The following is an 18,471-nucleotide window of genomic DNA, read 5'->3' as shown; positions in this document are numbered from 1 at the left end:
ACATTTTGGAAAACACAAAAAACCTGAATTGTTAGTAAACAATACGCCTAGAATGTTGAAATATGATGTGCAGACTGATAATAAGGCCTTTGAATAAAATAGGAAGACATTTTTGAAAATGGGCGTGCACCGCCCGCTTGTGATAAAATTAATCTTACAAATATTATTAATCATAAATGAAAAACCGTAAAACCCAGCTTAACAAAATTCTGCAGAAAGGTTGCTTTTACTATAAGAAATGCTTCAAAAAAAATTAACGAAATTTGTTAAGGACCACGCCCACTTATATATGAAAGCGTAGTGGACGATTAAATAAGCTATATCTTTGAAAAAAAGAGCTTTATATCAATGGAAAATTTTCTCAATTTTTGAAAATGGGCGCGGCGCTGCCCCTTTTATGACCAAGCAATTTTCTATTTTTCAAGAGCCAAAACTCAATGGGCTGTAATAAGATTGGGTACGCATATTTTCTTTGCATCAGGAAGTCTTTCTAGAAAAAATGGAGGAAATCGGTTAAGGACCACGCCCACATTTAACTTTAAAGAGGTCCTTGACGAATACAATAAGCTATACCTTTGCTAAAAAGAGCTCCATATCAATGAAATTTAACTTTTTGAATGAAATTATAACAAAAAATTAGAGAAAATAGTAAAATTTTTGAAAATGGGCGTGGCACTGCCCCTTTTATGACTAAGCAATTTTTTATGACTCGAGAGCCATAACTCGAGGAAAAATTTACACAGCGTCATAAAACTGTGTGCACATATTTCCCGTATAGCAGCAAATGGACGGGATCGGTTAAGGGTCACGCCCACTTCTTTAAAGAAGATGGTTTAAAGGGTCGTAGGCTAGAATAATAACCTATAACATAGCGAAAAATAGTTTTGTATAAATGATGTTTCACTTAACAAGTTTTATTGCAATAGGGAAACCGTGAGCCTTTTTTTTAAATGGGCGGTATCACGTTCCTACTTCGATCACGCTTTACAAAACATTTCTAGAGCCTCACGAAAAAAATGAATCCCTATAATATGTATAGGTATTAATATTTCTAGTAAAACAGACGTAGATCAAATTTCAACATACAGCAGCGTAAATCCACCTTCGGTTACACTCGAGCTTAGACTCTCTTACTTTTTGGGAACAGTTTGAATTTTATGCTCAGAAGGATTAGAAAAGTAATTTAAATGACATGAACTGTACAGTTTAAACTCACGCTGAGTATATAATGTTCGGTTACACCCGAACTTAGACAGTCTTTTTTGTTATTAGTGCCATTTTTCCTCTGTTGTTTTTTTTTTGTTGCTAAAATCCCATGTTGTTGAATTGCGCGCATAAAAAATATTAATGAAAATATTGAATGAAGGAATTAAGAAATGTTAAGAAATGAGACGTCGAGCGTATGTTAGTCGTTAATAAAATTAAAAGTATGCGCATTATGTGCTTATGTGCTCGCTTTTGTTTTCGTTGTATTGAAGCATTTCGTATTTAAGGATTAAGTACTTTACACAGATAATAGCACTTCAAGAGCGTCAGCAGCAGTTGTGCTCTAGTGGTGTTGTTGTATTGTAAAATTGTTATGAATATTTTGTTGGTTGTGTGAGGTTTCTTTTTGTTGGACGATTAGTGGTTTTGACTTTTATTCATTCTAAAATAACGCAAAAATGTTGCGTTTTATTTACATGAAAGAAAATTTGTTAAATTCAAAATAAAGCACAACAAATGAGAAATTGATGAGGTCAAGCAATTTGTATGGATATCTCTTTATATAATAAAGACTGATATATTTAATAAAAATGTGCGATATGTTGTACTGATGGTTGGTTTTACAAATGATATGACGTTTTCATATACATACATTTTGAAAAAGCTAGATTCAAATATAAAGCTTAATACTAACATAATGTACTCACAAGTACCGTAAGCAGGTTAGGTTAGGTTGAACTGACCGGTCCATGAGGACCTCACATAGACTGAATGAGATCGCATGTTAACAGAAATTTAACAACTACATTGAAAAATCCTATCAAAAACCAGGACCTATGTTATAAAATAACTCCGCCCTGTTGGAAAATACTAGGAACTTCCTATGACTTAAGCCACTTGCTGCTTCTAGATCTGATAGCTGTATCACTTCTAATAGCTGGAGTCTTATCCTGGCAAGCTCAGGGCACAAACACAAAACGTGCTCGATCGTTCCTCCTCCAACCCGCACTTCCTACATCTGCTATCACTGAGCAAGCCTAGTTTAGAGGCATGTGACGCCAGAAGGCAGTGTCCTGTCAGAATACCCGTCATGAGTCTACAGTCCTCTCTTTTTAATGATAGAAGCAGCTGTGTTAGTCTAAGGTTGTAAGACTTACACATAATCTTCGACACTTTACAGCCCCGTGCTTGAACTCACGCATTTCCGCTTGGTCGATCATGTGCACCTCTCGCCTTCTATTAATTTCGCCCAGTCTAACTGGGACGTCTAAGGAGCAAACTTCAAAGTATGTGCCCTTTTCAGCTAGTTCATCTGCTTTTTCATTCCCATCTATTCCCATATGCCCTGGGACCCAATATTGATGTAGCTTTTCCCTATCCTCATTCTCTCCAGAGACTGCTCACACTCTAACACGCAGTTAGATGCTGTTCTATGCGAGATTATTGCCTTAATTGCTCCTTTACTGTCAATATTAAAGTTGACACGATTGCAGTTTAAGCTATTCTCTTCCAGTGTTTCTACTGCTATGGTTACGGCTAATATTTCCGCTTGTAAAACGCTACAGTTATCTGGCAGCTTGTAGGATCTGTTTATTTCCGGCTCAGCGCAGTATACCGCAGACCCTACTCCTTCCACTCTTTGCAACCGTCTCTGTACACATGTATCGCCTTGTCTGCCATTTGAGCACCCATGCGCCAACCATCCACCTCTATTTGGGCCTTAAGATCTCCCTCGAAGCGCAGATAGGAAATCAGGTAGTCTGTTCGTCCTGTGATTGATGACGCTGTACTACTATAGCCGTATGGTCGGCGCTCAAGCCGCCCCGAGGCACTGAGCCTGGTTGCATTTGTTAACGCTATGTTCTCTACTACGAGGTCTACAAGTGGAGTGCGCAGAGTGGCATACAGTGTAGACTTCGGGGTTGTTTTCAAGGCTCAGGTAATGCTAAGCATTGACAGTTTGCATACCACTATAATTTTTTGAGGTCGGTTGTTTTTTGCGTGGCTTTCCACAAAGCAAGAACTCCATTGTATATAATAGGGTTTACAATCACTGTAAAAACCCAATGAGAAAGAGAGGGCGACAAACCCCACGTACACCCCAGCATTCTTTTACATGCATAAAGTGCCGTTGAGGCAGAATTGAAGCAAAACATTTACGGCTGGAAAAACGTGCTAGTTAAAAGAGTTACTAAACAATAAAGAAGGCAAAATATAAGACCAGAATAGTTTGGAGGAAAGCACTGACGTGCAGAAGAGAAGGCGAAAAAGCGGAAATAGTGACAAAAGATTTACGGAACTCTATGCGTTAGTGATGGCGAATACCGCATAACTAATCTTGAGCTGTATAAGTTTTATACAGACATCAACTAAGTTCCGCGGATTAATAAGCAGCGGCCACGCTGGCTAAGTTATGTTATGCGAAAAAAATATGATGCTCCTTCTAAGAAAGAATTTTAGCGGATCTCGCCTACGGAAGTACAGAAAGAGGGCGGCCCCACTCCGCTGGAAAATTTAGGTGAAAAGCGAAGTCAGCGAAGAGGATAGTATCATTTTTGTTTCAGGATCTACTGTGGTTGATGCTTTATATTGTCGAACTGACTGATCCTTTAGATGTTGTCGGCGGTGTGTTCTTTTCCGGCGGTGTCGTCACCCACAGAGAGAGCTGCAATGACTCGGTTAGTGCTTCATCATTCGCTCGACCAACTCGCGCTTACTTTGTTATATAATATTTTGAAGATTTCTAATGGAAATAGAGGTAATGTCCGCCGGAGAAGTAAGGGCCAAACACTGGCTCTTGCTGATCAAGCAAGGGCTCAAAGAAGGTAGTTGCACACTTTTGAAGCTAACATACTCTGACCTTAACAAGACGACGAGGTTATAAGTAGTATATTTAAAATATACTGCTATTCTCTTTGTGAAAAATTCGTATGCTTACATTGTTGTTGTTGTAACGACCATTATCTTACCAGCGGCATAGTGATGTGCCAAACTTGCTAATATTCGTCTAAATTTCAATCATATACAATATACGTTTGAAGAGATTCACAAAAAGCTTTTAAACAGTTTGAAGACTAAATGATGCGATCTCAGGTGTATCGCATCAGAGCCAAATCTCTACATATCGCGACAGATCTTTATATATATATTTCTTCTGCACGCGTGTTTGTAACCGAACTCCGACTGAACCGATTTTGATGAAAATTAGTGCGTGTGGTCGAAAGATTTGAGCATGCTTTGGATTCACAATTTGGTCTGTTTTATTTCTCTTATTTTGCCGGTAAGTAAACTAGAGGCCGACTTAATCTAAAAAAATTGTATTTATGGTGCCAATTGCTTGATGTATGGTGCAGGAGTACCTTTTTGACAAAGTTGATATTTGAAAAACTTTTCATTCCGAGAAGTGGACTGACCCCCTTTATTAGCTTATTTTTCGAAAAACTTTACTTTCCGACATATTTTTATATATCCTATTAGATTTCTGATTCAAGATGGGATGTTTTTAGGCCACTTGCATAAATATTGCGGCCACCCTAAGGCACACTTCATGTTATTACCGGTAGGCGACCATAACCCCCCGACAGCTTGCTTAGAAAGTGAAAACTCAACGAAAGTTAGCTTCCGCAGCGGGGCAGGGGACCTAGAATATACCAGCAGTAAGTACTTATGACTGACGTAAGAGGCAACTAAAATACTAAATTGATTCAAAGGGTTGTGAAGCTCAACTCTTTCAAGGTATAGCATCTCCAAACGAAATGTCAACTTCACCTACCCGTGGCGAATCCGGTTACTTTAACAGCCTAGGCTGTGGCGACCCCAAGTTGTGGGAGGCCGGGATGGCCTTGACAGTTTCATCTGGTCATACTAAATCGTTCCCGAGATGGTCGGGCTGGTGCTTTAATGGTGCTTGTTACCGGAACGTATCGGATCTGCATCCAGCAAAGGACCATCAGCATCGATAATACTCCCCAAGGCCTTCGGGGAGTGTCCTTATCGCTACAACAACAACAACGAAAGTTGGCTATCGGCAGGTGCCATGGACTTTTTCCTTTTTTATACTTTCACTTTTTTCGCGGCGCTCGTGACACAGTTTCATAGATGGTACTTAGGTGAGTTTAAGTTTTATGTGTGAACCTATTTCTGAGATATAGACTGAGGAAGGAGGAGAAAAAGCAAGAGAAGGGAAGATAAAGACAAATAGAGGGACAGACAGAGTGGGATTAGAAAAGAGAAAAATCGAAAAACTGAAATTGGGATGATAAGAGGGAAAGACTGGAATCAAACATGGAGAGGATGAGGAAGAGACTAGAAGATTCAAAATTGTTTCTGCTGCAGAAGATGCAATATGAAAAATGCCTCGGTCCATTGGAAGAGCAGATACATCGCAGAGAGGAATATTATCGGGCAGGAGAACGTCTCATTTATTTGTCTATGACTTACATATAAAAACGAATGCTATTTTAGAAATTTTACTTGCGTTAGTTTCACGTAATTTTGTAGTCGTTTATAAAAACATAGATATTGAAACTGAAAATTAGGGAATGTGAGTGGGAGTGGTTGTGGGAGTGCAACTAGGAGTGAAAGTGGGAGTGCCAATGTGTACAAGAGAATTTGTGAGAGTAGTAGTGAATTCGGGAGTAGGAATGCGAGTGGAAGTGGGACTGGGAGGAAGAATGTGAATAGGTTTTGTAATGGTGGGGAGACAAATGGAATAAAGGATGGGCGAGAAAAATGAGAATAATAGAATATAGAGAAGAGAAAAATGTGATATAGAGTGAAGAAGGGAGGTGAGACTTACTTTTCAGATCTAGACAAACCAATTTTTGATGAAACAAAGTCTGCAGGATACTCTAGTCACAGTAAATAACAGTGGAATTTGATTCCTCAAACTGAAAGTAGGAATGCGTACGATGGTTCAAAGCCAGTAAAGAAATTATATGTATTCAAAACGGCTTAGCAGAGGAAGTATGATCGCTGTGATAATTCATATAGTATTTTTTTGTTCTTATTAATGTTCTATACCAAATTTAGTTGGAAGATATATGAGAATAGATCAAACCTGGACACAGGAATTAATATATTCCCACAAAAAGTCACAAACAGGTTAAATAAATATAAAACATAAATGTAGGGCGCGGTAGCCTTCGAAGAGATTTTAGCCCGAGCTTCTCTTCCAATTTGCGCCGTGCTCTTTTTTCAATTTTTCCTACAAATTGGAGGGACGCGACCTACATGTTTTATGCCGACTCCGAACGGCATCTGCAAAGCAGCTGAGTTTTCACTGAGAGCTTTTCATGGCAGAAATACACACAGAGTGCTTGTCAAACACTGCCGAGGGGCGACCCCGCTTAGAAAACTTTTCTTCTAATTGAAAAAATTTGTTTCTAAAATTTAGGTGTTGCTTTTCTCGGGTCTTGTATCCAGGATCCTCGGTGTGGTAGGCGGAGCACGCTTCCATCACACCACGGCGGCCGCCAACAGATTAATCAACTTCAAAAGGGATCAAATTCATTTATTTTTTTTTTGAGCAAAATAGGCTTTCAATAAAATATAGTCTAATGAATTCATGTTTTAAAATAACGATACTTTTACTCCCACCGCTTCAAGGTCATTATCCAGACCAATCGTCTTTTTCAGCGAAACATTTTTTATTTTCTCTATAACGACCTTCGCAAGATTGCTTGTACAATTTAAAACAAATCGCCAAAACGGCAATTGTCATCAATTGTTTCAATTTAAGCGACCACAAAATGTGATAATGAAAAACCATTAAACAAAAGGAGAAAATAATAAAAAGATGATAAAAAAATTTTAAGGCCTACCTTTATATAAATGGACCAAAAAATAGAAGGCAATTTTTCCTTTAATACAGACAAAGTCTTGTTGAATTTTGACTAAGAAACTTCAACAATAGCTCTTGTAAAAGAATTTTGGGATTTAAAACTATTAAAGGTGGATCCCAGTCTTTCAATTTAAGGCAAACCATGTACTTGGGATTAACTAATTGATTTTTTAAAATTTAAACACGCACTTTACTCTACACTTTATAATTTTAAATCCCAAAATTATTTTACAAGAGCTATTGTTAAAGTTTTCTAGGCAAAATTCAATAAGACTACGTCTGTATTAAACGAAAAATTGCCTTCTATTTTTTGGTCCATTTATATACAGGTGGTGCTTAAATTTTTTTCATCATCTTTTTATTTTCATTTTTTAGTACTGCCTACAAAAAGGCAATTGCAACTTTGATTAGTGAAAATTCTTATCTTTATTTATTTGTTCAAAATAGCAAGATTTAATAGAATTAGTGGACATTTCGCTGACAACACTGGAGAAAACAGCAGAATTCCACCTCGAATCATAACAAGAGAATTCCACCTCGTTTGTCAGCTACTTAATTTGCACAGATGAAAATCGTGGTGAAATTCGCATACGCTTGATAGTCTAAAAGGAGGCTAGCTATGAAGGTATGGCCTAATCTTCGAAATAGTTCGACTTGTGCGTTACGTGTCTCAAATTTTTTGATCAAACATTGCACTGCCACCGAGATTTAAACTATATTTCAGGTTTTAAGTCTCTAGATATCCAGGAAGTTAGTTAAAAATCGATTGTAAGATTCCCAATTTAAAACTAGTTTTCTCAATATCTCGATCCATGCGCCACCTAGCGGATTTTTTTTTGATAAAATATTGCATTGTCACCGGATACTGACTTTTGGCCCAAATTTCGTATCTCTAGCTCATCGGGAAGTTACTCGAAAATCGATCGCAAGATTCCCCCGTTTTTAAAGAATTTGCAGTTATCTTCACTATCGCGCCACCTAGCGGGACTTTGCTGTCTATAGGTTGTATTGTCACCAGGCCTCTATCTAAGTGCCAAGTTTGAAGTCTCTAGTTAACCGCGAAGTTAGCTAAAAATGGATTTAAAAATTCCCAAATTAAAATTTGTTTTCTCACTATCGCGATCCGCATGACACCTAGCGAATTTTATTTCATCAAGTGTTGCATTATCACTGGGTTCCGACCAATGGCGCAAGTTTCAAGTATCTAGCTCACCGGCAAGTTACTCAAAAATCGATCGCAAGATTCCCCTCGTTTTTCAGGGATTTTTAGTTATCTCAATTAGCACGCCACCTAGCGGAATTTTGTTTTCTGTAGATTATATTTTCAGCGTGTCTCGAACAAGTCTCTAGGGAACCGGGAAGTTACTTAAAAATGTATTGAAAAATTTCCAAATTAAAATTAATTTTCTTATTATCTCGATCCATGCGCCGCCTAGCGGAATTTTTTTGACAAACTATTGCATTGTCAAAGGGTTATGACTTATGGCTCAAGTTTCATATCTTCAGCTCAACGGGCAGTTACACAAAAATCATTTGCGAGATTCCCCTCGTTCTTCAAGGATTTGTAGTTATCTCACTTAGCGCGCCACATAGCGGAATTTTGTTTTCTGTAAATTATATTGTCAGCGGGTCTCGAACTATGTGCTAAGTTACAAGTCTCTAGGTCATGGGAAGTTAGTTAAAAATGGATTGAAAGATTCCCAAATCAAAACTAATTTCCTTAAAGTCTCGATCCATGCGCCACCTAGAGAAATTTGTTTGATAAAATATTGCATTGTCACCGGGTTCTAACTCACGGCCCAAGCTTCAAGTCTATAGCTCACCGGGAAGTTACTTGAAAATCGATCACAAGATTCCCTGCGTTTTTTCAGGGATTTTCAGGAATTTTCATTTATCTCGATTCATCTGCCACTTGGCGGCATTTTGTTTCCCACGAATTGTAGTGCCATCGACCCGCAAACTATGTGCTAAGTTTCAAATCTCTGAATCACCAATAAAACAAATTTTCTGTATATCTCGATCCGTGCGCCACCTAGCGATTTTTTTTTCACTTGCATTGTAACGTCTCTCAGATCTGAACTATGTTCTAAGTATCAAGTGTCTAGCTCAAAGGGAAGTAACCGAAAAAGACTTTTCCGTGGGTCAAAAATTCGTATGGAAATGAGGGGACAAACATGAAAGCGACTTAATATAAAGGTCGAAAAAAAGAGGTAAAAATAAGAAATGTTAAAATTAACAAGTAAGGACGGGACTGTCTTCGGCTGTGACGAAGACTTCATACCTTTTATGAATGGGGCTGAACAATAATCTTATCCCGTTCGTAATCCCCAAATAATGTATAAGATAAGAAATATATAGTGAACAGATGTACATACCTAAACGATTTTAAGATAAATATAAAATAAAAAATGTCAAAAAATCCCCTTAACTGAACGATCGGTTGTATGGGATCTATATTATACATAGCACCGATCAAAGTGATTTTTTCAGAAAATGTTCTATTATATATTAAAATATATATCACCAAGTTTTACGTTTATACTTTTTAAATAGCAGCAGGAATGACCAAAATCGTCTTATCTGAACGATGGGTTGTATGGGAGATATATGTTATAGTGGTCCGATCCTACCGGATCCGAAAATGTCTAATATAATACAAAAATACAGATTTGCGTATTTGAGCTAACAAATTTTTCATTTTTATTTTTTCCCCATTTTTTCCCTACTTATTTGTTTTCCCTTTTTTTGTACAAAAGTCAGTTAAAAGATTACCCTGCTTGCTGACCTCGCTTTATTTGCCAATTTCACCACACAAATGATTTCCGCACATCCATGTTGGCGTGAAATATATTTGCAGCGAAAAATTAAAATACTAAAATTAAATCAAAAAAAAAAAAAAAAATTAGACAAATAACCTTTGCTGCTTTGAGTTCGTTTTGTACCATGGTACAAAAAACCCCTTTCTTCCCTACATACTTTGTACGTTTCTTTTTTTCAGCTACCGCTAACGCTGAACTTATAAATCTCTAAAGTCAGTCCGGCATTCAAACATTCAATACTTTACCCTTACGCTGATGAGGTGCTGACCCATCGCAGTCAAGACCAATTGTTTTACTCTAGGTATGTTTTATACTCAGCAGAGAACTGCAAAAATTACAACTTTTTGATTTAATCAAACACTAAAACTTGCATTCAAATTCAATCATGCGAATAAACTCAAAATTGAATAAATTAATAATTGCATAAACTCATAATTGATTATACTCAAAATCTGTCTTTACTTGACTCCATTGGCATAATGCGATCGAATGACCGAACAGGTTTTGCTTACGATAGTATTGATCAAACGAAGGCAAGCGGAGAATAAAATCAAAGTACGAGAATTAGTATCGTTTAGTTTGCCAAACACACAGAATCGTAAGCAATGTTTATATGTATTTTTATATGTAGCTTGTCGCCGTGACGTAAGGGCAGACGAATTATGCAAATTTTCAGACGCATGAAGTTTTCATATTTGCCTTTTCATTCCGATGAATGTAATCGCTCTTGAGGCAAATGAGCAAACGACTGAATTGATTATATTCACGCATGCAATAAGTTGGTTGATTTTAAATCAATGTCGATTATGTTCATTTAAGCAAGTTGGATCATTGAACACGATCATGTTGCCGAATGTTATCGAACGTTGTTGTGTTCGATTTTTGCTGTTCTCTGATACACAGGGTCATATTTGTGCATGTATGTGTGAAGATACAGGCCTTTCACTGTCTGAAGTATATACAATCCGCTGGTCCTTAAACTTTCGTCCTTTTATTTCGACCAATGATTTATGCTTCTTTTCGTTGTGTATTGGATATGGCTCTTTTAAGTTCGTTTTTGTTTTCCGTTTTCTTTGTTATTTATACTCATTTGTGCTGTTGGTTAGCCGTCACGGGAGGAAAACTTATTGAAGAAATTCATTATAGCTTTTAGTGTAGGCTTAAATTGCTCAGTAGCTATATGGTAAGAGAAGATGGCGGGATGAGGCTAGATGGTGTTACTAGCGAAGTTCACTAGGTCTGGTGCATTTGCCAGAAGCTTCAGGTGGAGCTTGTCTTTTTGAAAATCAACCTTTCGGGTATATATATACCACAGCGTGCCCTTTCATTGAGCTAGCAGTCTTCTGCTAAGATAGCCGTTGTCATTGGTATTAATTACCTAAAACTCTGTCAGTCGTTATCCTCGGGCACCTCAAAAAATCGGTATAATAAGCTCCAGCAAATTTTCGCGTACGCTTCTAGAGACATAGTTCTGTCCTAATATGGAAGCTTCTGGGTGCACCTTCTGTCGGCCTAACGGCCTTACATTATGAGTGTTGCCTTCAGGAACAATATGTACAGAAAAAGAGACTCTAAGAGGGGTACGAAGCGGGACCGTTCAAACAAAAGTATGAGTGCATCATAAACATTTTATTTGTGACAGACATTTGTTTAAGACATATTTTTTTTCTCACGTCATTTCCGCATGATAGTAGTGTGAGCGAAAGTAATGTTGCATGTGGGACTTTGTTGATTGCATATTTTGGGAGAATATCTAGAGTGTTCGACTTTAAGAGGCTTAGTTTTTTGAAGTTTTTGACAGTGACAGCGTTTTTGATATAAGCATTGGCGAGCTTGCTAGTAGGAGTGAAGAACTGTTGAAAATTTACGTTTTGGAGGTACTAAGCCATACAAAGACACGGTGAAAAAGGTTTTGCGATGCGTGGGTGCATATGTGCAGAGATTTCTCAAATCCACCATACTCTCAGGCAGCCGGTGCGTAGAAGGTGAATATTTAACTGGAAGTTTAATATATTCCTCCCGCCTAAGAAAGTTATTTATGTGCCCAATTGCATCTTTAAAAAGGACAAAGGCATTCGAGCTTTGGCTGGCTGTTGCATTGCCCGGATGCCAAAGATTCGAGCCCTGGTAGGGCACGGCGCGCCAGATTTATGTACTTTTTCTTGGAGCCAATTGATGCCAATTTAAAAACTGCGCTGGTAGCGTGCTTTATCTACCACGCGAATGATTCTGGGCAAAGCTACAACAGAAATTATGAAACACTTTTTTCAATCAGCAAACGTTTTTGTAAGCGCGTTTGTTTCTCAGCAGTGGTTTGACAAGCACTCCGAGTGTATTTAGGCCATGAAAAGCATCCCAGTGAACATTCATATGCCTTGCAGCTGCCGTTCAGAGTCGGCATAAGATGTGTCCCTTCCCGCCAAATTGTTGGGAAACCTAAAAAGAGGCCTGGCCTTAATATCCTCGGAGGTAAGTGCTGGAGAAGTTATGCGCTACCAGTGCTGCTTTACTAAGAAGATATATTGTGTTCTACGGCAAGAGCATTGCGAATTGGCCAAACGTTGATTTGCCGAAGTAATAGAACTGGCAGTCATTGTCTGCATAAGAGGCCGGTGGCTACATATGAGTATAGTACCAATTAAGGAGTCTAAAAGGAATATATATTCGTTAACTGAAATTGGCCATCAATTAGTTTTACGCGTCGAAGCTAATATGTCGATGTACTTCAGGATATCCCTTATCATAAGAGTCTCACTTACTTTGCCAGAATATTAATTGCATAATTGGTTGACTTGGTAAAGGTCTTTTACATCAAAATAAAGGAAATTATGAAGCAATTATAAGTAAGATGGGTCGAAAATGGAAAAATACTAGAGCTGGACTAAACTCAGAGTATTGGCAGATAAATTGGGCGTGCCCCCATCCTGATTAATGTAATAACCAGGCGGAAGTCTGTGTTGTATAAAGAGCAGCAAGTCTTCCAGGGCAAGACCGTCCTTTCAGTAGTAAAACGAAGTCTCTTGGCTGCAAGGACGCCTTAAAAGCATTCGAATTCAACGCGACAAAGTCAAGTATCATACGGAGGTGCCAAATCTCGCCGAAATGCATCTCATCATCTTCCTTTCCCAGGTGCATGCGCACAGCGATTTTAAAGGGAATGAGTTTGCAGATGAGGTTCATCACTTTCTCTGCCAATGTTCAGGACTGTAAGTAAAAGGATTCAAACTTCTGAGCGCACGTGTTTTCGACAGTCTGGCAGAGGTTGGGAAAGTGGATCTTTCGCTTCTAATTAAGTTCATCTGGCAGAGGTTGAGAAAGTGTATCTTCCGCTTCTAATTAAGTTCATCTGAGAAAGCAACTGTTGTGTTGAGAACTTCTAGAAAGTAATATGGTTGAATGGGTGCACCGCCACCAGACACTTATCTACTGAGCGAACTCACAATGGTCGAAAATGTGCTCGTGTGGAAGTATGGAAAGTTTTCACCAATGTCTTCTTAACCTTACCTAATCTACATGAAAAAAAAAAATTTGTTGACCTCGATCTTCGCAATATAGTTATTTATGCAGTGGACGTTTCAGAGCTTGGAATTCATAGATTCCAAACAGAATTTATGTCATATCCATACAACACAACTGGGTATATAAAATGCGATTCAAGCCGCAATAAGTATCGTTTCTCTGGCTGCAATGTCTATTGTTAGCCGTAGTATATAACTTAACGTTCTTCATGAAGACCAAACAAAATAGAAATTTTAATATACCCAAACATAAACAAACAAACATAAATAATATCGTAACAACAGCAACATAATTAAGAAACAAAAAAAAATAAAATAAAAAAACAAAAATCGTCATGAAAACTGGGAAACAAAAGACAAAGAAAGCAAAAACAAAATTTCCGCGTTTACTCCTTTAGTTTTGCTTGGCTATATCAGCTTGTGTATCATTCTTCTACTTGGTAGCCAAAGTTGCTCTGCCTGCCTTCAACCTCTCCTCTTTTCCTCCTCTCCACTTCTTCCTTTTCCTTTCTTATGATGATTGAGTATCCGACTATCTGTTTTCGTTACGGCTTTGTTTAATTGCCGGTAATTAGCTTTAAATATAAAAGTGGCATGCGGCTTGGCAGGAGAGAAGAAAATGTCTGCATTCATGGAGACTAATTGGGCGTGGCTGATAGGCGTGGTATGAATAGGAGAGAAAATTACAAGCTATAATACTAGTGGGTTTACAGACGGCATGCCGCCTGACTTCAAGTAAATTAAACATATTTTTTTTTTTTTGGCTCTGAAGATCATAAGATTTTGTGAAGTGGAGGCAAGAAACGAATGAATTTAAATCTTTTGTTTAAGAAATATAAAAGAATAAAAAAAGTTGAGAAATATGATGATGAAGTAAAAATTAGCTAATCTTGGTATCTCAAAAAACAAAATAAAAAACAAATAAGGTAGGCTAAGTTCGGGTGTAACCGAACATTACGTACTCAGCTTCGAAATTGCAGCTTGCAAAACTTTTAAATTACCTTTTTTAAAAGTGTGCACTGCCACGCATATTTCTATTCTGCGTCATAAGGTCAACCCACCTACCAAGTTTCATCGCTTTATCTGCCTTTGGTAATGTATTATCGAACTTTTTCGGTTTTTCGAAATTTTCGATATCGAAAAAGTGGGCGTGGTTGCAGTCCGATTTCGTTCATTTTAAATAGCGTTCTGAGGTGAGTGCCCAGAAACATACATACCAAATTTCGTGAAGATATCTCAAAATTTACTCAAGTTATCGTGTTTACGGGCAGACGGATGGGCGGACATAGCTAAATGAAAACATGAAAAAGTAGGAAAAAATATATTGTAACGAATATTAGCAGCACTAAGGGATACTACCATCTCTAAGCCGATGCTAAGCAGTGACTTGTATGCACATCAATAGATCAATCATTATGTCTACACATATGTACGTACACGCAGCGGAGAAGCAACGCACAAACACATGCAAATATCTTATCTGAGATGCTCCCAAAAGTATGCAATTATAATTGTGGAAGTGCCGCTCACAAATACATGCGCATATGAGAGCTATACACGTGCACCTGTAGTTATAATTAGATAGCACTAACTAGTAGGTTATGGAAATGGAAGCGCCTAGAAAGATGTGAACGAGGAAACCGCACAGTATAAAAGCAGCAACAGTAGAGGCGCGACGATCAGTTCGAATTCAGCATTCCATCTGTCGAGCAATAAGAGTGTTATTGTGAAGAACTTTAATAAAGGCAATTTTGCATTATTGAAAAGTGGAGTTATTTATTCAACAGTTTAGTGATTCTAACGTTAGCAGAAGATTGCAAATAAGGGGAATTGCAATAAAATCGTTACAATATTAAAAAAAAAAAATATTAAATACGATGTAAAGTGGTCTAAGTTCGGGTGAAACCGAGCATTATATACCCAGATGTAAACTCTCATATGTATATAAATTAAGATATATTTATAGACAAATGTCACGACCATTATATGATATGAAAGCTGACATGCAAATATCGTCTGCCACAAGAAGCTATCAAATAGTTACTTCACCTAAATAATCGTATTAAATCTCGTTAAATTTTGCTGCGTGTCATTCGACTTTGATCGTACCAGAACCAAATACAGATTCTTTAAAATTTTTGTGTTTTGTACTAACATATCTTTAAAAGTAAAAACATATTTTGATGTTGTTAAAACCAGAAGTAAATTTTTTAAAAAGAGTGGGCGTGACCTTTGCCGTATTCTTCATAGACCTATATACAAAACGATAATCTTACTTTTGTCAAGTTGCAAAAAATACAAAGGGATCTTGATATACGTTTAAAAACTTTTGTATTTTGTTTTACTTTATGTGTGTGGTGCAAAATTTCGCTAAATTTATATTTTCTGTCATAAAATTATTGCACTCGCCAAGTTTCACCACTTTATCAGTATTTCTTATTGCATTCTCTCACATTTTTAATTTTTGGAAATTTTCGATATCGAAATAGTGGGCGTGGTTATTACGACCATTTTCAGAGAAATATGTTTGAATTTCAGATAACCCAGTGTACTTAAATTCATGATGGTGTCTCAATTTTTGCCTATGCTTTCGTATTAGCGAGCAAGCAGAAGGACATCCTTAGGGCTGGGAATAAAAAGTGGGCGTAGTTTCTAACCAATTCCGCCAATTTTTTTAAGAAAGAGATATTGTCGTAAAAAATTCGCAATCAAATTTCATCACGAATTATTAATTTTTGTTTGATTTACGGAATTTATAGGATTACAGAGAAGTTAATGAAAAAAGAGGCAAGGCCACGGCTATTTGCGAAATTATTTAAATTTTCGTACGTTGCGCCACCGATTCAGTTATCAGGCGATATATCAGTATAATTTAGTTATATACCGCAAACATAATTACAATTTTTTCAAAATTTGACTTAAAACAATTTTGTTGATGTTGTTGTTGTAGAAATTTTAACTGGGCGTCGTCGTCCTTCCGATTTTATTTATTTATAATCTTTATATATAAAAATCACGTGTCACATTGTTTGTCTGCGATGGACTCCTAAACTATTGGACCGATTTTGAATTTGTTTTGCACGATGTGTGTAGTTTGCTCTAACTTGAAATACAGGATAGGATTACCCCCGGGCCCGGGGTTTCTTAGGGTCCCGCGATTTAGAGGTACTAAGACATTTTTTTAATTCAGGAGAGTCGTTAGTTGTTCCTGGTGCAATTTTTAAGCCGAATTTCAAAACAACGAATATCTGCATTTCGTTTTAATATTATAGTGAAGTGTGAAAAATAAAAATCTATATATATAACAAGAAAGGCTAAAATGTGTGTTAGTTGGTCGCAGGTGTTTGTAGAAATACGTTGGTCGATTTTGTTCCAACTTTCACACAAGTTGCGTATACCTCATGTGGTGGTTATTACATAGGTTTAGTTGCGATCGACGTACAGGATCTCGAGATATAGGCCAAAACGTGGGCCCTTGAATTCCTAGACAGTGTTTATACAATATGGATATCATATGAAAGCTGTTGATGAGTGCGTAATAAGAGATAGTAATATATTATATCGCTGGGTGACTAGGGTCTCGAGATATAGGCCAAAACGTGGACCCAGATACCCCTAGAATGTGAGAGTAATATTGATATCAAATGAAAGCTGTTGCTGAGAGCTGTAAAGTACTTTTTATTGTGATATTCGATTTAGTCGCATCAACCTGGAAAACTTATAAATATGCATGCGAAGCCGAAATAAAGACATGAATTAATAATACCCACATACCTATTGATATACGTCCTATTCGATTTGCCTGAAATTTGGTATACATATTTGCCTTTATTAGTATTTACGTTCCTTTTTTCCGGGATGTAAACCAGAGACGGACTGGACTGAGACTCGGAGTGGGACTGGGACTGCGACTGGAACAAAATACATACCGCCCTCTGGGACAGGCAATAAGGAATGAAGAAGAATGAGAAGAACTTGAGAGAAGAGAAAAGAGAGAAGGAGAATGAGAAAGTGATAGAATGAGACGAAGACGGAGGGTGGAGTGAATGAAAGGATTAGGAAAAAGTGAAGAGGGGGGAGGGCAGAGTTAGATGGAAAAAGCTTGTTAAAATGTATGCAGATAGGCTAACTTTAGGGCAGAACAACGTCTGCCGGGTCTGCTAGTAGTAATATAAAATTTCCCTGCTAAATTTCAACAAGATAGTTCTTTAAAGGATTTTGATTCACGGATTGCAAAGTTGTAAATTTTTTTTTTTAAGTTTATAAGTTTGGATTTTCTCATAAACTCAAGCCCCTTTTCAAGTTTGGTCTGTGGTAATAAATTATCGTCCTTTTTTAATTTATTTTTTTTTTAATTTTCGATATCGAAAGCGTGTTCGTGGTGATCGCTAAATTTGAAGTTTAATTACTTTGAAGGCCTTTGTTAGTGAATTATCGGGTTTTTTGACTTGCGTGGTCGCCAACGGGTTTTGTTAGTTTTCGTAAAATGTATTTATTATAGCAGAGATAACCTTTAATGCCAAATTTGAAAATGATATATTCAAGTGTTTACTCTGAAACACTTTTCAATTTTCTTCTTCTAAATGTAGGACGGTGCCGCGCCCATTTTCAAAATTTGTCGACATATCAGATTTCATCACTATATCGACTTTTCGTAATGAATTATGGCATTTTTTATATTTTTCGTTATCGAAAATGTGGTCGTGTGGGATTTAAAATTTAATATTTTTTTTTTTTGCAATTTTCGAAATTTCGTGCAGTTTTTTTAAGTGGACGTGGTCGTCAACCGATTTTGCAAATTTTCACAAAATATAAGTTTATGTTATAGATAGCCGGCAATGCCACATATCAGCGTAATATCTCCAAGGGCTTTAATTTGAAATAATCTTTTTCTAAAAGTGGGCAGTGCCACGCCCATTTCAAAAAAAATTTACCAAAATTCTATTTCGCGTTATAAAGTCAACTCACGTGTTAAGATTCATCACGTTATATGTCTTTGATAATAAATTCGATATCGAAAAAGTGGGCGCGTTTGTTTTTTGATAACTTCTATTTTCAAGTCCAGTTAAGCCAGTATGTCAAATTT

At 37.2% G+C, this 18,471-nt stretch overlaps 2 protein-coding genes across 2 annotated transcripts in view; one reads left to right on the top strand and one right to left on the bottom strand.

Moving 5' to 3' along the window:
• The window catches only part of LOC137241500 (serine-rich adhesin for platelets), a 759,406-nt gene that overhangs the window by 515,268 nt on the left and 225,667 nt on the right, over positions 1-18,471 (bottom strand). The gene's annotated exons all lie outside the window — the stretch shown is intronic.
• Positions 1-18,471, top strand: part of LOC137239647 (uncharacterized) — a 244,279-nt gene that overhangs the window by 209,921 nt on the left and 15,887 nt on the right. The window lies entirely within an intron of this gene.

The sequence above is a fragment of the Eurosta solidaginis genome, chromosome 2, assembly GCF_040869045.1.
Source record: "Eurosta solidaginis isolate ZX-2024a chromosome 2, ASM4086904v1, whole genome shotgun sequence".
NCBI classification, from domain to species: Eukaryota; Metazoa; Arthropoda; class Insecta; order Diptera; family Tephritidae; genus Eurosta; species Eurosta solidaginis.
This window is presented reverse-complemented; position numbering and strand designations above follow the sequence as displayed.